General features: G+C 42.0%; 1 protein-coding gene across 3 annotated transcripts in view; it reads left to right on the top strand.

Annotated features, from left to right (window-relative positions):
- Positions 1 to 3731: 3731 nt before the first annotated feature.
- The window catches only part of LYN (LYN proto-oncogene, Src family tyrosine kinase), a 51717-nt gene continuing 45961 nt past the window's right edge, over positions 3732 to 9487 (top strand). For 2 of the 3 annotated variants that reach the window (XM_027749051.2, XM_027749048.2), the window contains exon 1: positions 3732 to 3842. The gene's annotated coding sequence lies outside the window, so the exon portion shown is untranslated. Of the gene's footprint in view, positions 3843 to 3994; positions 4053 to 9487 lie in introns of those variants that run through there. The other variant, XM_027749049.2, reaches the window with a different exon arrangement.

The following is a 9487-nucleotide window of genomic DNA, read 5'->3' as shown; positions in this document are numbered from 1 at the left end:
CAAATTGCTGTCCTGTCTGTGCCACTTATGCTTTAATGAGTGCCTATTATTTTTCTATTACTGCTTCTTTTATATTATTTTAAATTCTTTTATTATATTCTGAGTTGTGAGGGACCCACAAGGATCATTGAGTCCAATCTTAAGTGAATGGCCCATTCAGGGATCAAACCCACGACCTTGGTGTTATTAGCACCATGCTCTGACCAACTGAGCTAAACTCAGGCTATGCATTCAAGCATCCCATAGAAAGTACTCAGCAACAATGAGATTAAGGACTATATAAAATATAGAGTGAAGTTTGCTGTCTGCTTTCATTGTCCATGACAAAGTTTGATTTACTGCTGAGAGCCACTGTTCCCCACAGTTTGTGCAACTTCACGCTCCCGGACACAATCCAAACAGTGATCAGCAGCTACCATACATGGGTATGTAGCTGGACTGGTCTGGACCCTACAGGGTGATGTACAGGGCTCTGAGTCTACTGACAAATTTCTGGACTGATCCCTGGCCCAGGCCACTTACCACTCAAAAAAATTCCTGAGGTGAGTTGGAAGTGAACACGGTGTTATGGTTTAACCCCAGCTGGCAACGGGGTTATCCCAATACCACACAACTGCTCGCTCACTGTCCCTCCCCAATGGGATGGGGAGGAGAATTAGAAAAAAGTAAAAACTCAAGGGTTGAGAAAAGAACAGTTTAATAATTGAAACAAAATAAAATATAATACAAGTAATTATGATAATGATAACAATAATATTATTATTATTAATAACAACAACAACTGTAATGAAAAGGAGAGAGAGAGAGAGGAATAAAACCCAAGAAAATACAAGTGGTTCCCAATATAGTTGCTCACCACTCACTGCTTGATGCCTAGCCCATTCCTGAGCCATTATTGGCCTCTTCCTGGGAAACTCCCCTCAGTTTATATACTGAGCACAACATTTCGAGGTATGGAATATCCCTTCGGCTAGTTCAGATCAGCTGCCCTGGCTGTGCTCCCTCCCAGCTTGTTGTCCACCTGCCTGCTGGCAGACCATGGGAACCTGAAAAGTCCTTGACTTAGGGTAAGCACTACTGAGCAACAACTAAACTGCAGCGTGTTATCAGCATTATTCTCATACTAAATCCAAAAAATCACACTGCACCAGCTAATGAGAAGAAAATGAACTCTATCCCAGCAGAAACCAGGATACATGGGCCAGTTTGGTATGGTCCTCATGTTCTGGGTGCCAAGAGCACAGACATGGACTCCTACACCGCCAGTTGGTCTCCATACTGGAGCACTGCCTTGCAGCCTTGCTTAATTCAGCAGTAGAGACATTGCCTGGGATTCAAATCTTCCCAAAGCAGAAAATCAATTGCTGAGCGTGAACACTGGCTGGCTAACGTGACTCACAGTCCTTCCTACAAGGACTTCCACTTCAGTAACAAGCTTGAAGTTCAGTTCTTACCCTGTTTTATACCACCCCCCAACTTTCTTGATCTATACACAAAGACATTTAAAACACATGAAAAACAGCTGATCTACAGATGTAAGGGAGGTTGGAATCAGCTCTTTTTCCCTTTTGATGAATATATAATGAGAGAGAGAATTACTTTTCTGCTTATGCTTTCTAAAGTAGATTTTGTACATATTCCTCTAAGCAATGGCAACAAGGACACACAAAACCACAACTTATTTCACATTATACTAACAATTTGTCTTTGTTTTTATTTCTTATGAAGCACAGTGTATTTATTCCTCTCTAACCCTTTTTTATATTACTTCTTTCAGGGCAGAACTGATGAGTTTGTGCTATGCCTCCTCAATCTACTAATGCACAGCAGCCTATTAGGGTAATTCAGCATCTCTTTTATTTTTCCAAATTATTCACATTATAGGCAAGTGTGTATTCTACTAGACTTCTAGACTCTATTATGCACTTATAAAACTAAATTTTATTTTCACTAATGCTTTGATAAGAGAAGGTGAGTGTTAAACTTAGTGGAATACTTGATAATGAAATGAAGAAACGAGGAGGAAAGGAGGGAGAACAAGATAGATGTGGGATCTGTACCCTATTTCTCCAAGAAGAAAGATACAATATCAACGTACTTACCTGATAGAGAAAATGGAAACATGAGGCACTAACAGTGAACTTCCAAACAGAAATAGCTCATTTTACATAAGCCTTTGGAATCCAAATCTCCTACCAAAAAAAAAAAATCTCCAAACCCAGATGATGTATACTTAGTTAGATCTTTCCTTTTTGTATAAACTTGTCATATGTAAAAAGGTTGCTATGTGGTTGTTGGTTTTTTTTTGTTTTATTGTTTGTTGTTGTTGTTGTTATTATTATTATACACCTTTACATAAATTGAGGGAAGGGAGAAAACATTTACCAACCTTTTATTAATACCAACTTTTTATTAATTATTGAGGAATTCCGTACTGTCTTACCTTATAATAGTTATACCGAGTATCTACATGAGTTTATTTTAATAACTGATGATGCAATTAAAAGAATACCATAAACTATTGCTCACTGCGTTTCAGAGATGCTGAGGGATATCTGGGACTGATTAAGAAATGTGACAGATTATGGTCTCACTGTTTCTACAGACTGTCTCTTCCACAGGATCATCAAGCCTGTGTGCTGGAGTCACAGACCAAGACAGGACTGCAGCATGCACTAGAGAGAAAGGATTGTGCCAATTGCACATCACCACGAGTGGCAGGTCTTTATATCAGCACTAAAGATCTTTAAGTCCTATTGGCACGATTCAAGTTCTTCTCCAAAACTCAGCAGTGTGAGCTGCACTGAGCTATTTTCAGCTATTTATATGCCCCCTTACAAATCCCCATCAGCTCCCCAATCAACTTCAACTTACAATTAGACTGTATTGGTGGACTTCAGGAAAGTGCACAGAGGTACCTTTGAATATCTAGCATTTCATACCGCTTTGACTGTTCCTCAAGCAGCATCCGCTATTGTCAACACTTTATGTGGAAAGCTTAAATCTCCGTAACCTGAACTTGCCCATGTGGTCTGGCAGCATATATATGACACCTTGACTCCAGTTCTTGTAAAGCTTTTCAGCTGCATCCTCTGGCTGTTACGTCCACGCATTCATATTTCCTGTTTTGCTGACCTGTGAAATTTTTATTTCACTTTTCATCAGGCTAGTAAATCATTCTTAAAAGAAAAGAAAATTTGAAAGATAAGCTTACTTGTTCTTTGCTTCTCCCAACCCAGCCTCCAAGGGACCTTAAAAGTTCCTTGCAGTGGAATTTTGGAGTTCAAGATGTTTTTCAGACTGCTGGTTGAACAAGATAGCCTTTTCTGTTTTGTCTCTCAGACTAACGCCGTTTTAGTTAGCTGTAACTTTTAGTGGAGGGTCGCTTCCCTCACGAAGTTCGCTCTGGGGCACACAGGCGCTCGCTGCCCTGCGGCAGCGCGGCGGGGGCATATCCCGCATCCCTTGCCCCACCTCGTCCCCATCACAGCCCCCCCTCCGCGCGGCGCTCCCTTCTCCAGCCGGAGGAGCTGCGCCTGCCTCCCCGCCCGGAGCCGCCGAGCCCGGGCCGGGGCCGCCCCCCGTTCTGCCCCCTCTCCGCGCTCTCCCCTCGCAGCCCCGCATGCAAATGTGCCGCGGCAGCAGGAAGTCACCCGGCGGGCCGTGAGCCAACCGCGGGCCGGGCGAGGCTCCTGCCCGGCCGTTCCCCTCTCCCGGCCGGCGGGGCAGCAGCGCCGCGCCCCGCCCGCCCGCCCAGAGCAGCGCGCCGGGACCCCCCGCTCCGCGCCCCGGCGCTCACCGCGGAGTTCGCTCGCTGCCGCTCAACTTGCGCACCAGGGAAAGTAAGTGCCTTCCCCCGGGAGCGGCGAGGGGCAGCGGTGCCGGCTCTCCCCGCCTCACCCGCGGGGTGCTGCGGGCAGGAGCGGGGGGTGCCCGCCCCGCTGCCTCCGTGCCCCCGCCCCGGCACGGTACGGGAGTACCAGGCGCTTTCCGGGAGGGTTACCCTCGCTCCTGCCCCCGCGAGGAGGTGCCGCTGCCGCCCGACCTTCCCGGTAGGACTGGATGGGGTCTTAAGGGAAATACTGCATTTGGGATAAAATAATCATTCTCAGAAGCATGGTTTATCTCATACCCCTTTGCCTGTCTTCTGCTGTGGTCTGGAGAGCTCGGGAGCTTTCGGGCTGTTTCGTGCCGGGAGGCGTGTGAAATTAGCTGATCATAGTCTGCAGTCGGCGTTTCAAGCCAAAGCGATAGCCTTGGCTGAGGTGAGGTGGTTCCTGGGTATCCCTTGTTACACTGCTTTTTTCTAGGAGAGTAATTCCTGGTGTGTCTTCCAAGCTAAAGCTGCTTCCTCTTAACTGTACGTTCAAATGTGCTTCGAATTAAAGGACAGATGAGAAAATGGTACTGTGATGTTTGGTGCTTGATGTTTCTTGCAGACTACTATTGTAATGGTACTGTGTGCCTAAGGAATGATCTAGAGGAGTTTTCTCCTAGCAATTTTAGTTTAGGAACTGATGTCATACCTTCAGTAAAGCAGTAAAGAGTTGCTGTTGAAATTGCATCTTTCTAGTGTTAGCAGTGAATGCCTTAGCAAGAACTCCTTCTGTTGCCTTGCTCCCTTCTGTTGGCACTAAAGACCAAAGGGATTAACATTTAAAACTTGTTTAACCAGATCATATTCCTGTGGGTATACATAGGGAGCACAAAGCTGGTTTCATCTGAAACTCCTAATCAATATACCGTCCCCTGCCTTTAGTTCCCACCTTTGAAAAAAGAGAAACAGTCTGATCGATCTTAATGTATTTTAGCACATTGTAATACAAATTGGAAATTACATTTTTTTAGCTTGATCACATAAAGTTACTGTAATACTTTTGTAATTTAGAAACATTAATGTTAGTTGCAAGTATCTGTAAAGTACAAGTGCCACGTTGATAAGTCTGCACTCATCATAATATCATTGTAGAGTTGCTAAACCAAAAAGCGGAAGATTTTGGTTGAGAAATTACAAAACTATGTTGGGGAAATGTAGCTCAGTTTTACCAACAGGAGAGTCAAATTGTGTTTGTGTGAATTGTTTCCCACTCAGCATTGAGAGCAGAGTACGTGTTACTTATCTTTTATGTGTCGAGACTTTTTATCTTTTTAATAGGTACTATCAACAACACTCAAAGTATGGATGAGAAAAAATTAGTAGTTTTCTCTGAAAAAGTAGCAACAGGCTAAAAATCAGTTAGATACTGTTAATAGGATGTTATGAAATCTTGGGCAATGATTGAAATTAATGAACTCTGAGATCAATAGATTTCTCATTCTATGGATCTCTTCTGAGATTTATAGCATTTTTCTTTCTCCATTTCAGCTTTGTGAGCTACTGAGTAGTTAGAAAAGAATCCTTGATTTAATAACATAAAAATCTATTTTAATTATGTGTTGTTGAGATATATTATTTTTTTAACCATGATGATATAGAATGATCATCTTTGTACAGTAGCTGGCAGATTTGAAGCTAGTCTTTTCCCTATTTTTGAGTAAATAAGGGTTTTTTCCTAAATAAATATACAGAGGACAAGAAAAAGTTTAGGCCTTTTCTTATAAGTCCCTTGACCAGTGGAGTTGTGCAATGACTCTTTCTGACAAGGCAATGAATTGTGAAATTTTCCAGTACAAAGTTAAACCCTGTTCCCTTTAAAATGTTTAGTATTCTGGGATTTAATGTTACCCTTTCAAGAGAGTTTCTATAAATGTGAAATTATTCCTTGCATGTATTTATGAATATATAAGTATTTATGAATGTGCAAGTAACTATTTCATAATACTTCCTCCTTCCAATTTATCTGTGTACTTGAAGTAGCCTATCTTCCTATGGCCTTATCGACTCCTGTAAGCTTAATGGCACCATAGAACAGCAAGTGTTGCGGAAAGCAATTCCTAAAACAGGCAATGAAAAAAAGTCCAAAGTCCTCCTGGACTTGGACTTCGGTTAAGATCAGCTTAGTACCTGATCTTCAGTGGGGTATCTCAAAAGACCAGAGACGCTACATCTGGCCCTTCTTGTGGTGCACATCAGGGAGCAACATTTGACCTCCACGTAGTTATTTGGGAAAGTTTAAGAATTGCTTTCTTTAATCTCAGATGTGATTCTATTTCTGTCACATAAAGGAGATGTTTGTGTGCCTATACGTTACTTGGAATCTTAATGGGAGTCTTTGAGGTTTTGGGATGAACACATGTTGACCATGAACCAATTTTTATTTTTGTTAAAGGGCTAGGTGATCTGGGGAGGGGATGAGATCTCTCCTCCTTTCCATATGTGCATATTCGGAGGCACTGAGTGACTTTATTTCTTCACTGTTGAGGTTTAGGGAGCCCTTTGCAAAACTAAATGAATGCAGAAGACAAGTAGATAGGGCATGAATGAATAAATAAATAAAGGCAGGGAGTGGGCATTAGATGTAGACTAGGATTTCTAGCATTCTGCTGTAGTAGCATGGCTGTACACAGAGGTGTACCTCTGCAGCAATAGTGATTCCTGAAGCTGTCATGTGCTAATGCAAGGGATAGGAGGAGAATCCGTGGGCCGGGGATCCTGAGGATTGTGTGAGCTTTGTATGTGGGGGTGATACTTCCTTTTGAAGCTATGGAGCCGAGTGTGTAAATAATTGCACCAAACCATGTGGCTCTGTTAAGTAGTATTTATTATAATTTTACCCCTTTAGGATTTCCATCAGAAGAACAGCTTTATTCTGTAGAAGCAGCAGTTGCTCAGCTGAGAATTGGGATTTTTCTCCTGCAGATCATATTCCTACTTCCTTTTTTTCCCATTTATTTCTCTCCCGTCTTTCATGAGAATGCAGGAGTGCTACAGATGGTATAGAGAGAAAGGCTTAGAGACTTACTAAGCCATACCACAGGAAACTATGTAGATAAAAAATGTAAAATTACGTTCGTATGAAAACAGTCTTTAGTGACACATATATAGGGAGAAGGAGACTGGTGCCCTATAAACAGTAATGGTACATTCTCAAAGACATTAGCATCTACTGATAAAAGACAAATGCAATATAACTGTCCTTAGTGTGACTGTTCCTAGTTTAAACTTTATTGTCCTTCAGGGAAGGATGGAAAGGTCTGTGCTTTCATATTTATTTTTGCCTGATTCAAATACATTTCCTGTTGACATTGTCATTAAATGCTGTAATTTCCGAGACTGAATCACTCACATTTGTGTTCAGCATCTTTCCTGAAAAATGTGGGTTCATGGAACAAAACGCTAAGACAGGATTATTCTTGTCCTGGACGCATTTCCTCCAAATATTTATGAGATACTTGTATTTGTTGTATGCCCTAAAGAAATACTGATAGAGGTAAATAGATCAGTTATTTTTGTCAGCCAAACATCAGAAGAGAGAGGGTATTTTGGTAGTAACACTTTGCTGGGAGAGAAGGACAAGACCAGGGAAGGGTGGAGGGGGTAGTGGTTAGATCGCATTTCTCTGAAGGAAAAAAAAGGGTAGATTAGTACCATTCAGGCCAGCAATTGCTCTCCCTTAGGTCAGCGTCACCTATCTTTTTCAAACTGCTGGCATCTTAAGTATCTACAATTGGTTCCTGTGTTTGCACAGTGTCCTATCTTACTTCTTCAGTTCGAAGGACTCAAATGATAAACAGTCTGAACAAAGTGTCCTTCTTCCTCTATGGTCTCTGCTGCATGAGGCATGAGGCTACTTCTTCCTGTGGCTGATATGTTGTAGAAATTGCTACTTTAATTTGCAAAGGCCAGCTGTGATAGGAAATAGTGCTGTCTTAGACTGGAAAATGTGATAGCTCACCACAGGGGCTGAAGTATGGGATGCAGCTACTCTTCTGGAATGGCAATTTTTGTAGTTTTCTCTGTTTTAGCGGGCTGCTCTAAGTATGGAAATGATAAAAGTTTGGAGGGAATGGATTCCCTCTGAGATGTGTTTTTAACTATTCCTTTGTTGGTTTAACAGAAAGCTGTTTCAGGAAGTTCATCAACAAAAACAATCTGTTAAGTCAGCTTTTTGATGTGGCATCTACAATATATTGCTTTGCCTTTCATGTTTCCTTCATTAGTTTGTATATAGGTGTATACGAACCTGTTCAATAATTTTTTTTAATTAATTACTCAGGTTTTATCTCAGATGTTAGTGCAGAAGTATATTTGTCTGCTAAGCAGGTTTGTTCTTTCCACATATGACTGTACTAGGGGCTTAGAACAAAATTAATATCAAAAGCTAAAGAATATGTCTGAGTGAATTCCTGTGTAATGATAACACATTTATAAATCAGTAGGTCTGACCTATGACTAGGTTTCACTCTATTCAGACAAAGAAAATATTTCCTGGTGGTATCAACTGAGTAGGGAAAGGTCTGGATAGTACCACATCTATTGAATGTATTGAAATTGCTTGCTTGAGTATCCATTGCCAGCATTGTGAGGCTTACATTCATTAGGTATAGTGGAGACAGAATGGTTTTCTCCAGGGCAGCCCCAGCCTTACCAGGTGTTTTGATGGGATTTTTAAAACCCTTCAGTAAGTGCTAAATGTCCTGGGGTATCTGTGATTCAGGTCTGGGTGGACAAGAGCTGGAGAACCAGTGTTAAGAAGTGGTTGCCAGAGCTGGTGTCAGTGTCACTGAGGAAGTGAAAGTTTTTGGTAAACACACAGGAAGGGGATGGGCAGGAGAAAGAGGAAATCCTATATTGGATGTTTTATGTGCAACTTGTTCAAAATACATTGCGAGAGTCATTTGAATGTGCTGTTGTGGTGTAGCAGAATGTGCAAATGGGATTGAAAGTACATTTTTGTAACTTCAGACCTACCATTGCAAAAGATCTGCTAAACTGTGCAAAGGCTAGAGAGAAGCATAACAGACCATGAGGGATGTAGGAAAACTTGCCTTTTAAGCAATTCTTCTGCTGTATTGCTGGTGTGGCACTTTGTCTTCCTTTTTCTGTCCAGCTGTATCTGGATTGGCTTCAAGAGAGATTGCAGCCACTGTCCTGACACCAGTGGAGGAGCACCAAGCCATACTGAGGTGAACACTAAGCCCATTTCTCTTGGGATGTAGATGGCCTGATTGATAGTTTCTGCTAGGCACGCAGTAGATAGCAGTATTTCCACTAAGCCTGACCAGTAGAACTTGTCTCTTCTGAAAATCCCCCGCTAAATTTCCTTGGAAGCAGTTCCCATCCCTCTGCCGCAATGCTTGCCAGTGTTTCTGAAAAGGTCCTAGACCCATACTGCTTCAAATGCCTTCATCAGTAATAATGTGCTGTTAGTTTGGGGCTTTTTCTCCCCAGTTTCCCTGAAAAACCCATGTTTCAGTCTTTACCCTGCTGTAGCAGTACTCCCTGCTGCTGTTTCCTTTATTGCTTCTCCCATCATTCTTTTATTTTGCCAACATAATTTTGGTGTTTCTTTCTCTCCAGCTTTGTCGTCAGGACTGTCAGTGGTGT

Source organism: Pipra filicauda, unplaced genomic scaffold (genome assembly GCF_003945595.2).
Source record: "Pipra filicauda isolate LSUMZ 115617 unplaced genomic scaffold, ASM394559v2 scaffold81_size6448238_pilon, whole genome shotgun sequence".
Lineage (NCBI taxonomy): Eukaryota > Metazoa > Chordata > Aves > Passeriformes > Pipridae > Pipra > Pipra filicauda.
Note: the sequence above shows the minus strand (reverse complement) of the source record. Positions and strands in the feature narration are given on the sequence as shown.